The 18,835-nt window shown below is 40.1% G+C and overlaps 1 pseudogene across 1 annotated transcript; it reads right to left on the reverse strand.

Moving 5' to 3' along the window:
- Nucleotides 1–3,747: 3,747 nt before the first annotated feature.
- LOC104669218 lies at nt 3,748–5,456 on the reverse strand (annotated as a pseudogene). Its single transcript, XR_748958.2, has one exon. The product of XR_748958.2 is annotated as an RNA-binding protein 39 pseudogene (transcript).
- Between the last annotated feature and the right edge of the window lie 13,379 nt (nt 5,457–18,835).

Here is an 18,835-nt window from a genome sequence, read left to right on the forward strand (position 1 = left end):
GGGAAAAAGTTTCCACAGGAAACTACCTCTGTGGTAATATAACCTACAGCACACATTTTTTTGTACAATGCTACCCATCGATATTGATTTTCATCTACCTTTTTCCCCACCAACAGGACTTGAAATAGTCTTTCCTAGGAAAAGTACTTGGGAATCCATGTGAACAGTCAAACCTATGACATGTTTAAGTTTTATGAAATCTAAATTCACATTCCTTAGACAGAAACCTTAGGGCTTCTTAACATTAATGTTATGCCAGATTCCTTCAGTGTAAAACAAAAACAAAAATATAACTGGAATAAAAAGTGCAGGGTGTGTATGTGTGTTGGTGGGGAGAGAAGGGGGTTAAGGAAACCATTTTGGCGGGAAGGAAAAAGACGTTAGAGCTGTTAGCTCTCTTCCTGGCCATGGCAAATCATGTATTCCCCAAAGATGTCTGAAACAGTATCTCCCATCTCACACACTCTTCTACAACGTGGTTTTGACACTCCTTCTATCATGGAGGGGTGGCCATGTCCCCTCTCTGTGAAACTGGGTGTGCTTTGTGGCACTATTCAACTGATAAACTATGACAGAAGTCACATGATGAGACTTCTGCGGTTAGTTCATAAAAGGCCACTCAACTTTCCACCTTGCTTACTGTAACACTAATGCTTGCCATCCTGGGTCTCCCTGTAAACAGTCTAGTCTCCATGCTTTTAGGAAGTCCCACATGGAGGGACTATGTGGAGAGGCCCTGTGACTTCATGAAGAGTGAGAAAAATGGCCATCTAGGCTCCAGTCCCCCACCTATTCCAGCTCTAGTTACTACCTGACTGCAACTGCAGCAGGAAATGTTATGCCAGAACCACCCCAATAGAGCCCTTCCTAAATTCCTGACTTGCAAAAGCTTGGAAAAATAATACAGTGATTGCTGCTTTTATAAAACCAGAATTTTGGGGTGATTTGCTATGCAGCAATAATAATTTGCACACTGACACACTGGCTTGGGATGAGGCACTGAATGGAGTGGGGATGGAGGTGGGGGTGAGGGAGGTTCATCTCTCTGTCTTCCTTATTTTCACCATATTTCCTCAGGGCTCTTCTGCCTCCACACCTAGTTACTGGCCATCGGTTCCCATAAAGGAAAAGAATTCCTAAATTCTGGCATTTTAAAATTAAAAAGGCCCTGCCCTACACTGGCTAGGAGCCTTCTTCTCCTAGGTGTAAGGCCGAAGTGATAATATCTCTGTAATGCTCCATGAGGCCTCAAGTTGCAAACAGCCTAAGAGAAGCAGTTGAAGTATGCACATTGTATTGAGCAGCAGGGGCAACTCAACACAATTTCCTTGAGAAAAAAAAGCAGCCCCTGCCTTCAAAAGGCTCATGGTCTTATTAAGAGAAATAGATGTGTATATCATTAGTTGCCTTGAGGGGGAGTACTAGATGGGAGTATGTACAAAGTACCATGGGAACATAGAGGAGTTGGGTACAAGACAGCTTGACTGTGTCCTGTCCTGGCCTAGGCAGGTTGCCACAGTTCTCTCTCTTTCCTCCTCCTCCTCCTCCTCCAGCCACTAATCAAATTGCTTGTTCTCTAATACGGAGATCCTCTTCAGAATCTCCAAAAAAATTTCAGAGATCTAATATAGAGGCTATGTCTTATTCTCAAGTAATCGGGGCAAATGATGATCAAACATATATTTAGTGCACCAAATAGTCATTTCTCAGCTAAGATCAACTCATTTCTGAATTTTTTTTTTCTTTTTTAATCTCCTTTCTCACCACAGGCCAGTCCTATTTCCTGGTGCAGGCAACAATAAATGGTTGTTGAACTGAATTAATCTTAGAGGTAACTAGTGTATTTCCAGAGTTTCATGATCCCTTAGCCATAAAAGACAAGAATATGATTATGAAAATAAGGTTAGAGCTCTCACATCTTAGTTTATATGAGAAGGAAAGGCAGCAGATGTGATTGATGATGGTAGGGAGAATGGGAGAGAATGTGTTTTGAAAATTAAAATATATTCCAAACTTTTGGGCTAAGAAAGTTAAATACAAATCAGGCCTTTTAGGGCTAAACTTTGTTTGCACTGGGTAAAGTGCAACTCCCTGTTTTGAAGACTAAGTTTTAGTAGGTTCATCAGGTCTCTTGGGGACTCACTCATCTCCTATCAACATAACATTTGAACCATTTTAAATGTAAATTAGGGAAAATATGGATTGGATTTCATTTGCAACACAACCTAAATAAGAGAAAGAAAAAAATAGATTTGGAAGTTATTGCAACCATTCGAGATCTCCACATCCTGGTCAATTTCCATTCTCCTCAACCAGCAGGAGGCCCGCCAGGCCCAGCAGCTGAGCCTTCATTCCTCTGTCAGGACAATGGGCATCAGTTTGACCTCTTGGAATCACTAAAAACAAACACTGAGTTGTGGTTCATCTCCCTGAATTCATTGGGGAGATGCTTCCATGAAACAGTGAAAGAGTTCAAGAACAGAATCCTCAGAAAGAATGACAATTCTTTCTTTGGAGTGTAATTAAGAACGCTGAGGCATCTAACAAACAACCATTTTCTTGTGCAGTGTTCTCACACTTAAGCATGCACCAGAATCCCCTGGAGGGCTTATTAAAACAGGGACGGCTGAGCCCCACGACCAGAGTATTTGAGTCCATAGGTCTGAGCTGCGGCCTGAGAATTAGCATTTCTAACAAGCTCCTGGTTGATGCAGATGCTGCTGGTCTGAGGACCACACTGAGAACCACCATTTTGGTGGACAGACACACAATTATAGTCCTTCTTCAAGGGGGGTAGGAAAGCTGCATGTTTTGTATTCATTTATTCACTGACTGATTCAACAGACTGGGCACACAGCCACTCCATACCCACATAATGGGTCGGATATGATTGGTTTACAATGAATGTGCCAAGGTTTCTTAAAACAATTATTTTGGCTTACTCAAGATGACATACCTTCACCCATTCTTGTTTACGCTATAGTAATTTTCTTTTTTCTTTCTTTCTTTTTTTTTTTTTTTTTTTTTTTTTGCCTTTTTAAGAGACTTTTATTTGAGTGGCTCTTACAAAGATTGTTGCAATATGAAAGTCATTTGTTTGATAGAAATATCAAGTTGTCTTGTCAAACACACTGAAGTAACCCAAAAATATATTTCAGAGCTTACAGAGCTTAAAAAGAGCAAAGATTATATGCAACCAGACAAAACCTATTTCTGCATTTCCTATTTCTTTCTCAGACTGCTTTGCTTACCAGACTCTCACTAAACATCTTCAGGAAATGCACGGATCATTTTGTTTGGAATTTTAAGACACACCAGAACACATAGTATTTACGAAGAAACTTTTACAGATAAATTAATTGAAAAGATACTACCAAGAAATACTATAATTTTGAAATCCCCCTTTCTTGCCAATTGATCAGAATGCAAGATGAGATCCTAACCAAACAGCCCTTTAGCTGTCTTGTATTCCCATACAGTAAATGTGTATTTCAGAAACCTGCTCAACCATTAGCCAAATATCAACATTAGTGAAATGTGAAATGTAACTGCTGTGTAAAAAGTTAGGCTTCTGAAACAGTAAAAACATTACATCCTTGGTCTGCCTTTTTACAGAAAGCACATTTGTTCTCCTAGAGCTATTCCTATAGTTCATTAATTTTCTACACGAACATTTTAAAAGGCAGAACAAGAGAACAGTTTTTTATACAGTGGGATTTGCTCTTTAGGGAGAATGAGCATGCTGCATTCCAGTTAACATTTTTGTTTTTTCAAGGTAACAGGAATTGTATACAAATGACAGTAGATTCTTGCCTCTTTATTTTTATCTAAATAAAAGATAAGATGAATTCTCAAGAAAGAAGAAAAGTTATATACATAAGGGACTATATCTTCCTTCATCGTCTGCTTGGAACCAGTAGTTGTGTTGCTGTCATAGAATCAGGAAACAGGTTGTAGTAAGTTGGAAGAGGTACATATGCTGCTGTTATCATTTTACCAGCAAACCACCTACCATGCAATGCATTGACAGCAGCAATAGTTGTAGCAATTGACGGGCACTTCACATACACATTGCCCTGAGCTGAATTTTTGTCCACATAAATATGATTAACTCCTCCATGTTTATTACATTCTTCAATCACATCGTCTTTAATCTCTGTATCCCACCCAACTTCTTCTGTTTGAGGGTTAAACATGTTAGAGAGTTGGAAACACTGTGTTGCAAGTGGCTGAACAGAGGCAGCTGCAGCTAAAGTTGAAGCTTCAGTCTGCTGGGAAAGTCTTGTTTGCAAATCTATAACAAAAGAGAATTCTGCCACAGCACCAAATGCCAAAGAGCCACTCATTTGTAGAGCTTGCTGTGCTGCTGGTGGAATCTGCAAACCTGTATCCTCTGCAAGTCTTGCCATTAACTGAAGACGACCAGTTGTTCCCAAATCATTTCTAGTCCCTTCCAGTTTGTCACTGTCCAAAAATGAACTAGTACTCGAAGCATCAGCATGTTCAGTAACATGACCAACTTTCATTGGCCTTCCTGCTAGTTCGAATCCATTAAATTGTTATAAAGTGTTTTTGGCACATTCTGAATCAGAAAATGTAATAAATCCATATCCCTTGGATTGACCAGTTTCACTGTTAATCATCAGCTGGATACTTTCAATCCTTCCGAAAGGCTCAAGGATTCCACGAAGCGTATCTTCAGTTATGTTAAAGTGTAATGAGTCCACATAAAGCCTCTTAGGCCCAGCACTTCCCTTTTGTACATTGTTTGCCATGGCTGCAGCTCTGTTTTTTTTCTGCCTGTGATGCCTGTACTATTGACTGGCACTCCTAAAACTCGTTGGCCAGTTAATCCTATTGCTAGAGGCACTGAGCTAACATCCACGAACTCCACGTAAGTAATTCCTTTGGAACGTCTTGAATTTCTATCAGAAATCATCCTCACATCTCGAGCCTTTCCTACTGTAGAGAAAAACTCTTCCAAATCCTTTGGTCGAATTCCTGCCGCCAGCTGCATACAGAAGACTATCCTTGCATCTCTTTCCTCAGGAGTTAGATTATCAACAGGTTCCCTCACAGGGCTCTTGTCTTTTCTGAACGGACTTTTGCTTCGGAAACGTCGTCTGCTTAATTTGATACTATGAGGCAACCTAATCTTTCCTCAGATGGCACTGTTAAACTTTGGTCCAGAATAAGGACTTCTGTAGCGGCCTCTAAATCGTCGATCTCGACTTCTGGAACGGCTCCGTCGCCTCTCTGCTTCGATTTCGCCTCCTTTCATGGCTTTTGCTCTTTTTCCTTTCTCTATCTCTACTTCACTTCCGTTCTTTACTTTTGCTTCTCTTTCGTTCACGACTACGACTTCTGCTCTTGCTTTTTTTCCCTCTTTTTGCTACGTTCTTCATGGCCGTTGGCCCTGCTCAACTGGTTCTCAGCCTTCTTGTAAGGAACCTCAAGCATTGCTTCAACATCAGTATCGTCTGTTATTTTCTCTAAACGCCTGTGCCGGCTTTCGGGCGCCTGTGGTGCTCGTGTTCAGGAAGAGACTGCGGCTGCTGCTGCCACCGCCCCCGTCGCCGCTGCTGTTGTTACTGTTAAGTCCCTACGCCCAGGCCGCGGGACCGCCCAACCCGAATATCAGGCTGCGAGGATGGCTACGCCCGAGTGAATCTCAAAAACAACAATGGAATTAGAGAAGCCCACGCGGGACCAGGCGCGGTGGCTGGTGGCTCACGCCTGTAATCCCAGCACTTTGAGAGGCCGAGGCGGACGGATCACGAGGTCAGGAGTTCGAGACCAGCCTAGCCAATATGATGAAACCCCGTCTCTACCAAAAAATGAAAAAATTAGCCGGGCGTGGTGGCGGGCGCCTGTAGTCCCAGCTACTCGGGAGGTTGAGGCAGGAGAATTGCTGGAATCCGGGAGGCAGAGCTTGCAGTGAGCCGAGATTGTGCCACTGCACTCCAGCCTGGGCGACAAAGCAAGACTCCGTCTCATAAAAAAGAAAGAAAAGAAAAGAGAAGCCCACGCAGGAAGAGCAGGACTGCAGCTTTGGCAGCTCAGGATCCACCCCTGTGACAGCGTCGGCAAGCTCCCTGGAATGGCGGCCCCTGCTTCACGCTATAGTAATTTTCTTCGCACATTCTTTCTTCAGAGAAAGTTCAGAGGTAAACGTCAGCTAGATTAAATTAAATTTAACATCAGCTAAATTAAATCATCATGCATTAATGGACTCCCAATCAAACCTTACTGCATTTAATGCAACAGTTTTGTGTGTTTGAATTTAATTATCTGATGTGAGAGCGCTTTGCTAGTGCTGAATTCTACTGGTTAAATCATTTTCTCATGAATTCTTATTTACACTCTTAAATGGTCAGCATTAAAATGCAACCAAGGGTCAGTTATTCAAGAGATTACCTTCAAACCAAGAAAAGGCAATGTAGGACTCTACTGTAATGAAAGTATGCTTCTGTCAACACAGAGAGATCACACCAATTCTCATTAAACAGTTACTGCACAGGATAACATAAAATTATAAGGATGAAAAGATTCTTCCTTCTCAGATCTGTACCTTTCCAATCATTTTGACACTCCGGACAGGAGATCTCATATCCACCTACTTTTTTCACGTGTTCAGTCCATAAACACAAGCTTATAGGACAATTGGCTGCCACTCTCTGTGAAAAAAATCTCATATTTGATACTGATGCTTTGAGAAGGCTTCAGCAATTGAGGTTCATGTAAAATGTGAAATGTGAGGAGGCAGCCGGAAGTAGTAAAAGGAGCATGGGATATGGAGTCAAAAAGGTTTGAACTGTACCTTTGCAGCTAACTTTCTTTACTGACCTTCTCCGACTTTTCACTTCATCTTCTTTAAGAGTAGAAAAAAGAAGAATAGCAATCGTAAGGGCACTTGTTGTGAAGTTTGGAAAAAAATTTAAGCAAAAACTACAGCAAATTATGAAAATTCTATTACAAATTATAATTATTTATAGGGTTAAATTTTGTTACATGTGTTAGACCTTGTCAATGAACATGTTGCTTCTATTATTTTTGATTGATGGTTTTGGACTGTACCTAGCCATATACTGTATTCAGATAGGTCTTCTTGGTTTTATTTTCAATGATTACTGCTTGACCATGAAACAAGGTAAATCTCATATGACCTATACCCAGAAAGAACTCCTTGGCCCTAACCTCATTAGAACCATGATTTATGGGATATGTCATCCCAGGTTATATCCAAATGGACCTCAGAGAAGACAACAGGTTACATCTGTTGGCACAACTTACACTAAACAGAAAATTGATGTTATCTATTGATTGGGACCTCCATTCATATGTTTTGGTCTGCTAGGGCTGCCATAAAGCATAACAGACTAGGTGGCTTAAACAACAGAAATCTATTTTTCCACAGTTCTGGAGGCTGAAAGTCTGAGATCAAATTATTGACAGGGCTGTTTTCTCCTAAGGTCTCTCTCTTTGGCTTGAAGATGGCTACTTTCTCCCTGTGTTCTCATAGGGTCGTTCCTCTGTACATATCTATGTCTAAATCTTCTCTTCTTATAACAGTCCTATTGGATTAAGCACAACCCTAATGACTTTATTTTAGCTTAATTACCGTTTTCAAGAACGTATCTCCCAATATAGTCACTTTTTGAGGGACTGGGGGTTAGGATGTCAACATATGAATTTTGGGGGGGACATAATTCAGCCCATGATCCTATATGTACACCTATTACTTCTTATTTATGTTATGGGACGGAGATAAAAATATTCTTATGTGAGTCCTTTTTATACTTAAATGAAGATAGTGTTTTCCAGGCTGAGGTGGGCGGAGGTCAGGAGATCGAGACCATCCTGGCTAACACAGTGAAATCCCATCTCTACTAAAAATACAAAAAATTAGCCCGGTGTGGTGGTGGGCGCCTGCAGTCCCGGCTACTCGGGAGGCTGAGGCAGGAGAATGGCGTGAACCCAGGAGGCAGAGCTTGGAGTGAGCCCAGTGAGCCGAGATCGCGCCACTGCACTCCAGCCTGGGCTACAGAGCAAGACTCCGTCTCAAAAAAAAAAAAAAAAAAAAAAAAAAAAGATTGTGTTTTCCATGTATTCTGCAAGTGGCTTTGACCACCAGAGGGCTCCTGTATTTATGCAATGAAATACAATTATAATACAATGACACTTTCAAGATTAAATATAAAGTTGATTATGAAAGTTAAATTCTTGGTATCTGTGTATCTTCAGTGAATCAATCTTTAAGCATCCCAGTGCCTAACCTGATGATGATAATGATGATGATGATGACTGCATTTATTGAGTAGCAACTGTGAGCCACCCCTGTACCAGGTGCTTTGCATATATGATCTAATTTAATATTCTGAACTTTTCTATTACAGTCAATGTTTTGTATTATTTCAGTATTATAAATAAAGTATCTATGACTTGGAGAGGTTAAACAACACACAGCTAGCAAGAGGCTAAGTGGAAATTTGAATCACTAGCATCATCGTTAGCACTAGTTTCATCATATAGCCTTTAGAAGACAGTTCTTAATCAGCTTCAAGGGATTCGTGACCCTCCTGAAATACTACACAAAATATGCAAGTATGTGTACAGTGCAGAGACGAAACATCCAAATTTGTTGTTTTGTTGAGAAGCTCAGCTCCACTCTGAAGTCTAAGAAATGTAGATAGCATGGCAGTCAAGGTTGCTCTAACCTACCCTCCATATTTTTCTTTTCATTGCTTGATTCATAGTCCCTACAATCCCTCCTCTAAAAGGTTCTCTAATGGATAGATGACTTCTATTACCCCTTTAGTTTTATCAGTTGTTTTGTCCTGAACGTATCTGGCTGAGTTTTCCCTCCATATTATCTAAGACTCCTAGTTGCAAATAACAGAAACAAAACCTGTGCCTGGGAAAGGCAGGAGGGGAGCTGGCCCCAGGAACACCCTAGAACCAAGGACTTCAACTCTAGCAGGACCATGACTCATCTTCCACTATAGACGAGCTTTTTCTATCTGATGGTAGCTTGGTGTAAATGTTTTAGGCTTATGTCCTCACAGTCTTGGTGCCAGAGAAGGAAAGAGAGCTCTTCCCTGTCAGCTCTATTTAGAAAAGTCCAGGGAAATGACTGATTAGCCTGGCTAGGAGCATGCACCCATCCCTTGAGTAATCACTGTTCACAGGAAAGTGGCACTATGGATGTCCAGGTCTCAGTTACATGCTCTCATCTCTGATTAGGTGGGTGGGATAGCATTAAGGGCAGCTCCCTGAAATCACATGGATGAAGTTAGGGAGGAGCAGCCTCCCAAGGAAGAAACATGCTATTACCAGAAAAAGAGGGAAGAGGTGATGGGCCCACGAACTCATCAAAGATCCACCATAGCAATGACTTTAACCACCACAGGCAATCCTTTCTCCTTCCTGCCTCAGAAAAGAGCACAGCAGAGCTGGTGGTTTGCAAGAACCTGAACCTAGAATTAAGTTCCAAGTTGACCTTGGCGCCTACATTCTCAGAATTTTTTGTTTTGTTTTTTATATAGAATTTTTTATATTGTTATACCTGGCAAAATTGAGCACTATTATGCATTTTAGCATTTTGTTTATTTTGGTACTCCAAAGTGCAGTTGCTAATGATATAGAACACTTTTTGTCCTATGATCTCTCTAAACATACAAACATCTATTATATATTGATGCAAGTGACTGGTATGGATGGACTTATTTTGTTATTGGTGCATTCTTGAGTCCCTGAAGGTCGCATGTATGCATGCCCATTGAGACCCACTTCTCCAGCTGGTGATTGTGGGTACTTTGCAACAAATCCCTGGACATAAACATTCTTTAGGAAAGAAGTTAGAGGAAAGAGGGGAGACCCCAATGTGGGGTTCTCCTTCTCTTTGTCTTCCAGATCTAAAGTTCTCTCTATTCCTTCTCCTCTTTCCACATCTAGTTTATAATCTCAGATCTTAGCATCTCCTCTGGGAAGCCTTCTTGGGCCCTCTGGGCCTGTATTAGGTCCTCTCCACTATACTTCTGTGGGTAGTGGAGACACTAGAGAAAGGGGTTGGAGAGGAGCTGCTAGAGCTTTCGGTTTTAGTTTTGATTGATGCCTCTTGCTTTCCCATATGCTTTTGGTCAAGGCAGCCTTCACTTCAGTTTCTATAAAGACAGAATTAGGTAAACAATAAGGCAACTCTTCTTCAATGTTTACTGTAAGTATACATGAGACAATATTTTTGATTTCATAGGGTGCTGGGCTGTGTGCATGAGGCTCTCAACAAATGCTAACAGGAAATACATGCAGTGGTAGAATAACACAGAGGAATAACCACTTATGAAAAGTTATCATATGTCAGCATTGTACTAAGTGCTTTATATGCATTATCTCAGTTGAACCTCATAGCAACCCTAAATGATATACATTATTGTTTTCATTTTACAGACAAAGTAACTGAATGCTCCACATCATTCAGCTAGTAAGTTGCACAGCCAGGACCTGAACTCAGACCTCACTGATTCTAAAACCTTAGCACATAGCAAACTGTTAAGACTTCTAAATAAATTCAAGAACAGTACAGCCTCATTATAAAGCTCTTCACTGTCCTCTGTATTTAGTTACATTTGGAATCTACTCGACTTGGCCTTCTCCTCTGTGTATTTTGTGATCATTGGAAAATATTTCCCACTTTAACCCAGGATGCTTATTATTTGGGCCTTTTCTTTTCGCTCTCAGTAGAATTAAAACTCAAGTCTATTGTATCATTATTTAATATCTCATCTTTTCTGCTACAAGTCTTCCAAACACATTCTTGGATGTGTGAGGAAAATAATTAGGTCCAGGCAGACTACAAACTAGCTTGGTTTAAAAAAATTTTAAGAACATTACCTTGGATTGGGCACATACATGTGACATGCCATATTCAGTCTGATGATGATCTTCTATGGGAAATGACTGAGTCCACCCTGCCCTGTTACACTTTGTCCTATACCATCCTAGCTGGTCCATGCTCTAGTTTTCAGGGCTGAGAATTAAGTCTCTCCTTTTCCCCAGGGTTCTGAGCTGGTGATCACCCAGCCTTGTCTGCCCCATGCCTGCATCTCCAAAGAAAAAGGGTCAGAAACACTTTACTTTTTAATTTCTTTTTAAAGTGACGGATGCTACATTTCTAATGGCAGCTTTCATCCTTTATGAAAGTACTGAACCACTGAAGTAACGTGATTTCAATAGCAGCTATGTATTTCATTCACAAGATGATCTTTGCCTAAGTCAAAAAGCTTGAATAATTCCCCCCATCCTATTTTCATGATGTTTAAGTTTTGGCTTCCAAGAACTTCAGACAAAATACACAGACAGGGTGGCGTATCGTATGGCAAAATGAGCCCCAGGTCATGTATGCCAGAAGTCTGAGAAGAAAAAAGTCAAATGAAAACAAGTGTGTTGGGCCAAATAATAAGAAATAAACAGAAGTGAAGTCAAATCACAAACCAAGCCAGAAAAGAAACAGAAACCCCATTAAGAAAACACACTTAAGGAAATCAACAAAATGCGTAGCCAAAGGAACATCAAGAAGGTTGTTCCCAGATGGCCATCTCTCCTGGACAGTCTCCCCTTGGGGATGGAAAGTCTTCGGCAGGCAGCCAGACTAGGTGGCTTGAACCCAGAGGAGGGCACTACCCATGGAAAGATCTAGGTCTTGTTGACCTTTGGCAGCTTTTAGTAAGCAGAAGTCAAGGGATTGTTTCCTCAAAGCCCAAGTCTTCTTAGGCCAGGCTCAGTCCTGAGGCTCCAAAGTGAAGGGCTGGGGAAATGGGGTATGGGGCAGAGAAATAAGGAGCCTCCTCATTTCCCAGAGAAACCAAGATACCGAGGAGGAAAAACAGTTTGTGTAAAGACCATTTACTTTGTAGTTCCACAAGGCTGGGTCTGAGTCCTACTCCTCACTCATTCTGCGACCTGGGCTGATTCATTTTCCTTCTCTGAATCTCACTTTTCTCATCTGTGAAAGGGGAATGATAAGAGCACTTAACTAGCAAGGTTACAGTGGAAAGAAACGAGATAATATATGTAAAATGCTTAGAATTGTGCTCAGAATGGTATGTTAATGATTTTTAGGAGAGCAAGAAAGGGATATGGGGTTAACCAGGGAGTATCAGAAGTTCTATAAGCAATGAGGGACTGGTGGCTTGCCCAGGAATCTCTGCCCTTGTGAACATTTTAGTCACGGTTTTCTTATTCAGACGTTCTTATGAGTGCTACATCTCTCTGACTAGTAAGTCCTTTGGGACCTCCCGGAGAACAAATTTGCCATTCCCAGATACCCTCAGAATTGTCTGGGACAAATTCCCCGTGCAAAGATCAGGTGTGGTGTGAGTTCTCTGTGACTGACCCCAAAGATCCTGGCATCTCTGGAATTTCCTGGGTATCAGGAATTGGGTCCAGGGAACCAGCCACCCAGCATGGCTGGCTGCAAAACAAATACATGCACCAAAGAGAGAATGGAAAACAGCCACCACTCCTGTGGGGTTTCCCTGAGCTTATCTGAACCTTCACGGTCTCTAATGGCTGAATCAACATGCGGCACATGAATATAGGAAAAATAAAGATAAGGTAAAGAAAATAAATATTCACTCTGCCTTAATCTCAGTCAATTTCCAAAGGGTCTATTTGCATTATCTATCTGTCTCAATTGTCTAGTGACAGAGGGGACACAGTTCCCTCAAACTGGGTGACTCCATCATTGGTGGAATATAAGAGGTTTTTTCCATAACATTTTTTCTTCCCTTCCTTTTATAGCAACATGGTTGTTATCTTAGCCAAGTTTAGTCTATTCTCTGTCAAGTAGGAATATTACTGCAGGGTGTATGAACAGTTTGGAATCCAAGTTTTTAAAGTTCCACACTGCAGATCCACCTTTTTTGTCTTAGAAGTTGTTGGATAATCAAAAATTATTTTATATTGCACACAATATGGGTCACATGGACATTTAGCTTCCAACTATAGCATTCCTAGTAGCTCTTCATGGTAAAATTGTTAGGTAAGTGAATTTTTTTGACCCGTTTATACCTTCTTTTTGGTGTTTATTCCCTATCTAAAGCTTACCTCTTCCTCAGAGCCCCCAAACAGACCCCCCACACTTGCACCCCCTAGCTCAACTAGCTTTTCTCTACCCAACTTCTTTGTACAGTCAACAAAAATATGTGGGACCTGAGTTCCAGTCCCTCAATTCCAGGAGGTGTCTTGTTTAGCAAGGTGATAACTAACTAATTTGATCAATGAATCACTGCTAGCATGTGAATATCCATAATGGATACGTGCATAATCTCTCTTGGGGAATAGATTTCCATTTTAACAAGAGTTTTCTGAGGTCTTAATGTCTTAAGTTAACCCAAAGGAGTGGAGAGATGTTTGTATATACATTTGGGGTGCTGACTATTGCCTTCACGATGCTGATTGTTTGCAACCATCAAACATCATAATGTGTCTTGAAAAAACATCAGTTAAATCCTTGAATTGGGAGAGTGCATGTGGACAGCATCAATGGTAGCCTGGCTATGCTACAGAAATACTCCAGAAGTTTTTGTCTTTTCAAAGATTTGTTGCTGCTATACTGTTGCTGCTATAAGGGTGACCTTGAGGATATTAGCAGAGTCACCATTAGAATTGACAAATTCAACGCTGCCTTTGTCATCAGCTAGCTTTGTGGTCCTGGGAGAGTCTCTTAACCTTTCTGGGCCTTGGTTTCCTCCTTTTATACTTGGAAGAGTTGGACTAAGCAATCTCTAACATCCTAATAAACTTGAAAGTTCTATAATTTTAAAATCCATCGGTGAAGCCTGCTAGGGTGTTGACTAAGTGTTGAACACTGACGTATTCTCAGTAGGGTTACTTTAGGGCATTTTTATAATATCTCACTGGGGACATTGTTTTCTGTCTGCAGATTGCTATCTTGCCACAGAGGGTTCTTTTGCATTGCTCCAAGTGCTAAGTTACAAACCCATAAACAGTGTCTTAGCAGTTTTATCTCTAAAAGAACAATTGGATGGCCAGTGAGTATTTCTTCTACATGTCTTCAGTGTCCTTATTTTAGCGGTACTTGATTCCAATCTGAAGTTTTGGGTTAGAGTATTTGTCTCTATACTTATTTTGGTCAGCAATTTTGTCTCTCCAGTTCAGAAGGTCACATCGTTGAACAACTGCATGGGAGGCACTTGAACTGTTTCAAACTTAGTGCCTCCACTTTACTTCTTTTACCCCTCAAACTCCCAAGATAGTCTCCTGACAATTCCAAACATCATTTTATCTCCCAACATGGATCAATGTGATTTAAAATCATTGTTTACTCTAGATATGCCACTTCTGGATATATATCCAACACAACTGAAAGCAGAGTCTCTAAGAGATATTTGCACACCCATGTTTGTAGCAGCATTATTCACAATAGCCAAAAGGTGGAAGCGACCCAAGTGCTTTCCAACAAAATGTGGTATATACATGCAATGGAATATTATTCAGCCTTAAAAAGGGAGGAAATTTTGACATACACAACAACATGGATGCACCTTGAGGATATTATGCTAAGTGCAACAAGCCAGTCACAAAGAGACAAATGCCGCATGATTCCACTAACATGAGGTATCGAAAGTAGTTAAACTCTTAGAAATAGAAAGTAGAATGGTGGTTGCCAGTGGCTGGAGGGAGGGGAAAATCAGAGTTGTTTAATGAGTTCAGAGTTTCAGTTTTGCAAGAAGAGAAAGTTCTGGAGATTCGTTGCATAACAATGTGAATATACTTAACACTACTGAACTGTATGCTTAAAATGGTTAGGATGATAAATTGTATGTGTTTTTATCACAATTAAAAGTAAAATACAATTTAAAAATGTAATTAGTTTCTGCTACTACTTCAGGTTCAACAAATCTACCGCCGGGACTCACTAGGTTGCTGTTTAGGCAAGCTGCTAAGAGCTGTGTCTGGTCACCTTGTTCTGTCTGTAGCATGTATGTCTATAATAACTCTCCTGGGTAATATATTCTGAATGCCAAGTTGAGCTCATAAGTTAGTGTTAAGTCTCAGCTTCAGAAATCTTGTATTTTTCACCTGTTTACCTCAAGGGAATGCAATTTTGGGTATAAGGCATACCCCAAGAGTGCTATCGATATTCTCTTGCAACTTTAGGCATCACCTCAGGGGCTAAGCAGGTAGCACTTCTATTGGAAACATCGACATAGCAATCACCCAAACAGCCCCCAAGAGACTTAAAGGATGGCACGAGTCTCATACTCTGTTTCATTCACTTTTTCACACATATGTGATGCTTAACAAATGTTGAAGTGTAAAGAGAAATATCTCCCATGGCCGGCTTCAAGGGTTTGAGATCTGTGTAGTCATACAGGGGTCCACCCTCAGAAGGGCCCTGCACTTTGGTTTTATGTCCTGCTGTCATCTTCTTGAAATTCTTAATAATTTTACTTTTGAACTTACATTTTGTTAGTGAGGGCTGGTTGGACAATGGAGCATGAACATGGGTAGTGGAGACGCGAATGATATATGTGTGTGCTGTTCCTGGCTGCCCCGTTGGCATACAGAGTTTGCAATGCCTCTGAGCACAGAATTTCAGTGGAACCATTGTGTGTGTGAATTCACAGAGACTCACTCAAAGGGTGTTACGGCTACACTTGAGTAGGCAGGGGGACCATCAGCCCTGAGAAGCCACACTTTCCATTTGAACTGGAACTTGCTTTCCATTTGAACTTGCTTCTATTTTAGAACTAAGGCAATGCCATTCTAAGAAACATGGAGGACCAAGGAACCCCATCATATTCTTTCTTAGTTGTGTTACTTCCACATGTTAGCCAACCACTGAAAATGGTGCAATAGAAGGAAAGAGAATGACAAAGCAACACATTCCTTTTCCTTTTACTTCTTCCTTACTTCTCAGGAAGCCAAAGACTGAGTGTTGATAGAATGTGTACATATGAAGAAGTGAAATAAACACAGTTGAATTAGTTTTGTGCAGCATTTCCACTCTTTTGGTAAGAACAAAATACACATAAATGTATGAATGATGAAATACAAATTGTGTAATTTTTGGTGTTTCCACATATAGGTCAAATGCTCTTATATTTGCATTTATAACTGGCATCATGTAATATAAGATGAATGGTAAATTTATGCTAATAATTTAAAATTTTAATTTTTCTTTACTTAGAACGACATTAAAAAGCAAATGAGAAATACCATGACAATTCAAGAGAGAAACTGCAGAAGAAAGGAAAAAGCTTTATATATTTATGCCTTTAATGGCAAATTTTTTTCCTGTTTTTTTGAACAAGAGGACCTGCATTTTCATTTTGCACTGGGCCCTCAGATTATGTAGCTGGCTCTGATGTCCCTGTAGCATTTGGCTAGTTAGATTTCCAGGGAAGTGGTGAGAATTGTAAAAGGGCCTCTGTATTCCAGGGGCCTTTAAATTAAATTCGTGTCCCTGGTTCCAAGGACTAAAAAAACCTCAAAGACACAGTCCTTGCAAGTTTGTTTTTTGTTTTTGCTCCTCACCCATACTGAACGTACTGGACGTACGGTCATGCCAGAGGGATTTGAATGAGCCACTCACTTCCAAAAGGTTACATGATAATCATTTTGCTTCTATAATATTAACTAATGGCACCTGTGCTAATAGTTACATGCAAAATTAAGTCTGGAACAGATGGAGTTCTAAGGCCAACTGTTGCCAGTCATGGAAAACCTGCCCTCCTTAAATAGCCTCTGGTGTAATTGTCTGCCTACACTCTGCCCACTTTTCAGGTTTAAATACAAGGCGACATTTGGTATGCATTTCCTGTAATAAAGAACCATGTGATGATTATTCCCAAGATGTTATTTTTAAGACTATTGTTAACTGCGGTCTGTCTTTGGTTTCTCAGTTAAGGAAAAAGCAACTTGACTCAAAGCATCACTTGATTCAAGTTGGGCAACCACAGGGGAGCAAGCTATTGTGACCAAAGTCCCTGAAGGAAAATCAGTGAGGACAAAATAAACCCACACTTTGCAGAGACTGAGGTATGACATGACTTGGTGACTCCTGGGAGAGATCAAACCTTACAATGCTGTGCAAAACACTGGATATGCAACTAACACATTAGGTTATCTGCTTTTATAACAGTCATAGGTAACTATTTATTATATAGTGATTTGAATATACCACCTCGTGGATGGGCAGTCAAGCCTTGATTTTTCTTGCTTTTCTGGTTTCTACTTTTATGATTAAAAATAGCTTGAAAAATCAATCATGTTGAAAGGTAATAGTTTATTTTTCTTTCAACATGAAAAAAGGAAATACAATGTAGATTGAAGCCATTAACTGAAAGAATAAGACACATGTACATTTAAATTGAAGAGTTTGTGATCGAAAAGGAGTCTGTCCTCATAAAGTCAGAACATGGCCGAGTTGGATTCATGCTCAAATATTCTGTCTTGGGCCCAAGAGGTTGGCACCAAAATAAGCAACAGAGATGGGTCAATGGACGCTAATACTTCTGGGGGAATGCTAAGAAATGCCTCAAAGTCTCATGCCCAAATCAAGGGTAAAGCATTAGTAGTAACATGGTTCCTAAAGGGTGAAGAAAGACCCAGACCCAGTCATATTTCCTGGAAGGCTTTGTTTGAATCTACTAAAATGATTAAGATCCATTTACTTAGTCTTGGAGCGAACATTCCGAGATAACGTGTTTAATATTAAGTGCAGTTTATTTAAGAAGGTATCTGGCTGAGGTTAAGAGTAAGGCAGGACCTCTTTAAATCTATATTGTATCTATAAAAACTTTAAAATTCAGCCAATGTTCATAATTAGTGTTAGGTTGAGCCATATGAAAATGCGGATGGAGATTTCATATGGTCTAACTTAATACTTAAATATTTATGCTTTTTTTTAATAAAAAGATACATCTTATATGCAAAAACAGAAAATGTGTTTTGACTGTGCTTTCATCCTGTTCTCCCTGGGTTAGTTGTGTGGATTAAGAGAGTCAGTTGTCATCTGTAGTCCTACCCAAGTTTCATTTGGTTCTGTATCACCCTTTCAGGCCATTCCAGTGTGTAGTGATCAGTTGTAGGACACATTGTAATTAATTTATTATTAATGGTAGCTAAAGCTGTGATGTTTGTGGATTTTTTAACTTATTAAAAATAAACCAGTGCAGAATCAAGGTTATGCCTATAATAATGATATCCTCAACCAATCGCACAACAATAGGCTTTCTTGAGTAGGGGACAAAAGGTTACCCTGGGAGTGATATCCATGGGGCAGGGCCACAGATGTGACCCTTCTATGACAAAGGTCATGGCAGAAAATTATTGGAAACAAATACTCAAAAAGAGCAGTATTCACTTAATAGCAGCTTTCTATATTGGTTATAATGCTGACTTAGAAAGTTGGTTCTCAGGTTTTTGGATCTCAAAAGAAAATTTGAGAACTGATATCAAGTTGTCACTTTTTAATTTTTTCAAATATGGTCATTAGAAATAGAACTTCTATGTATCATAACTACCATTTAAAAAGAGAAGAGACATGTTGACTTTAAAAACAGAGTGATTTTAGTTGTGGGAAAAACATATTGCATTGGCTTCAGTTTTCTCATTTTGCTACAAATTTAGAGAAAAATATCAGACTGGCTGAGGTTCATGGGCCAGTAGCCCAAGAGAGGCTAATTATCCTTTATAAGGCTAATAATCATCAACAACTGTTAAGCAACTTCTTATTCTAAACATTATGGTGAGAGCTTTATATACACCTTATTTCTGATCTCCAAGTTAGATACTATTATCTTCATTG

This window comes from Rhinopithecus roxellana, chromosome 7 (genome assembly GCF_007565055.1).
Source record: "Rhinopithecus roxellana isolate Shanxi Qingling chromosome 7, ASM756505v1, whole genome shotgun sequence".
Lineage (NCBI taxonomy): Eukaryota > Metazoa > Chordata > Mammalia > Primates > Cercopithecidae > Rhinopithecus > Rhinopithecus roxellana.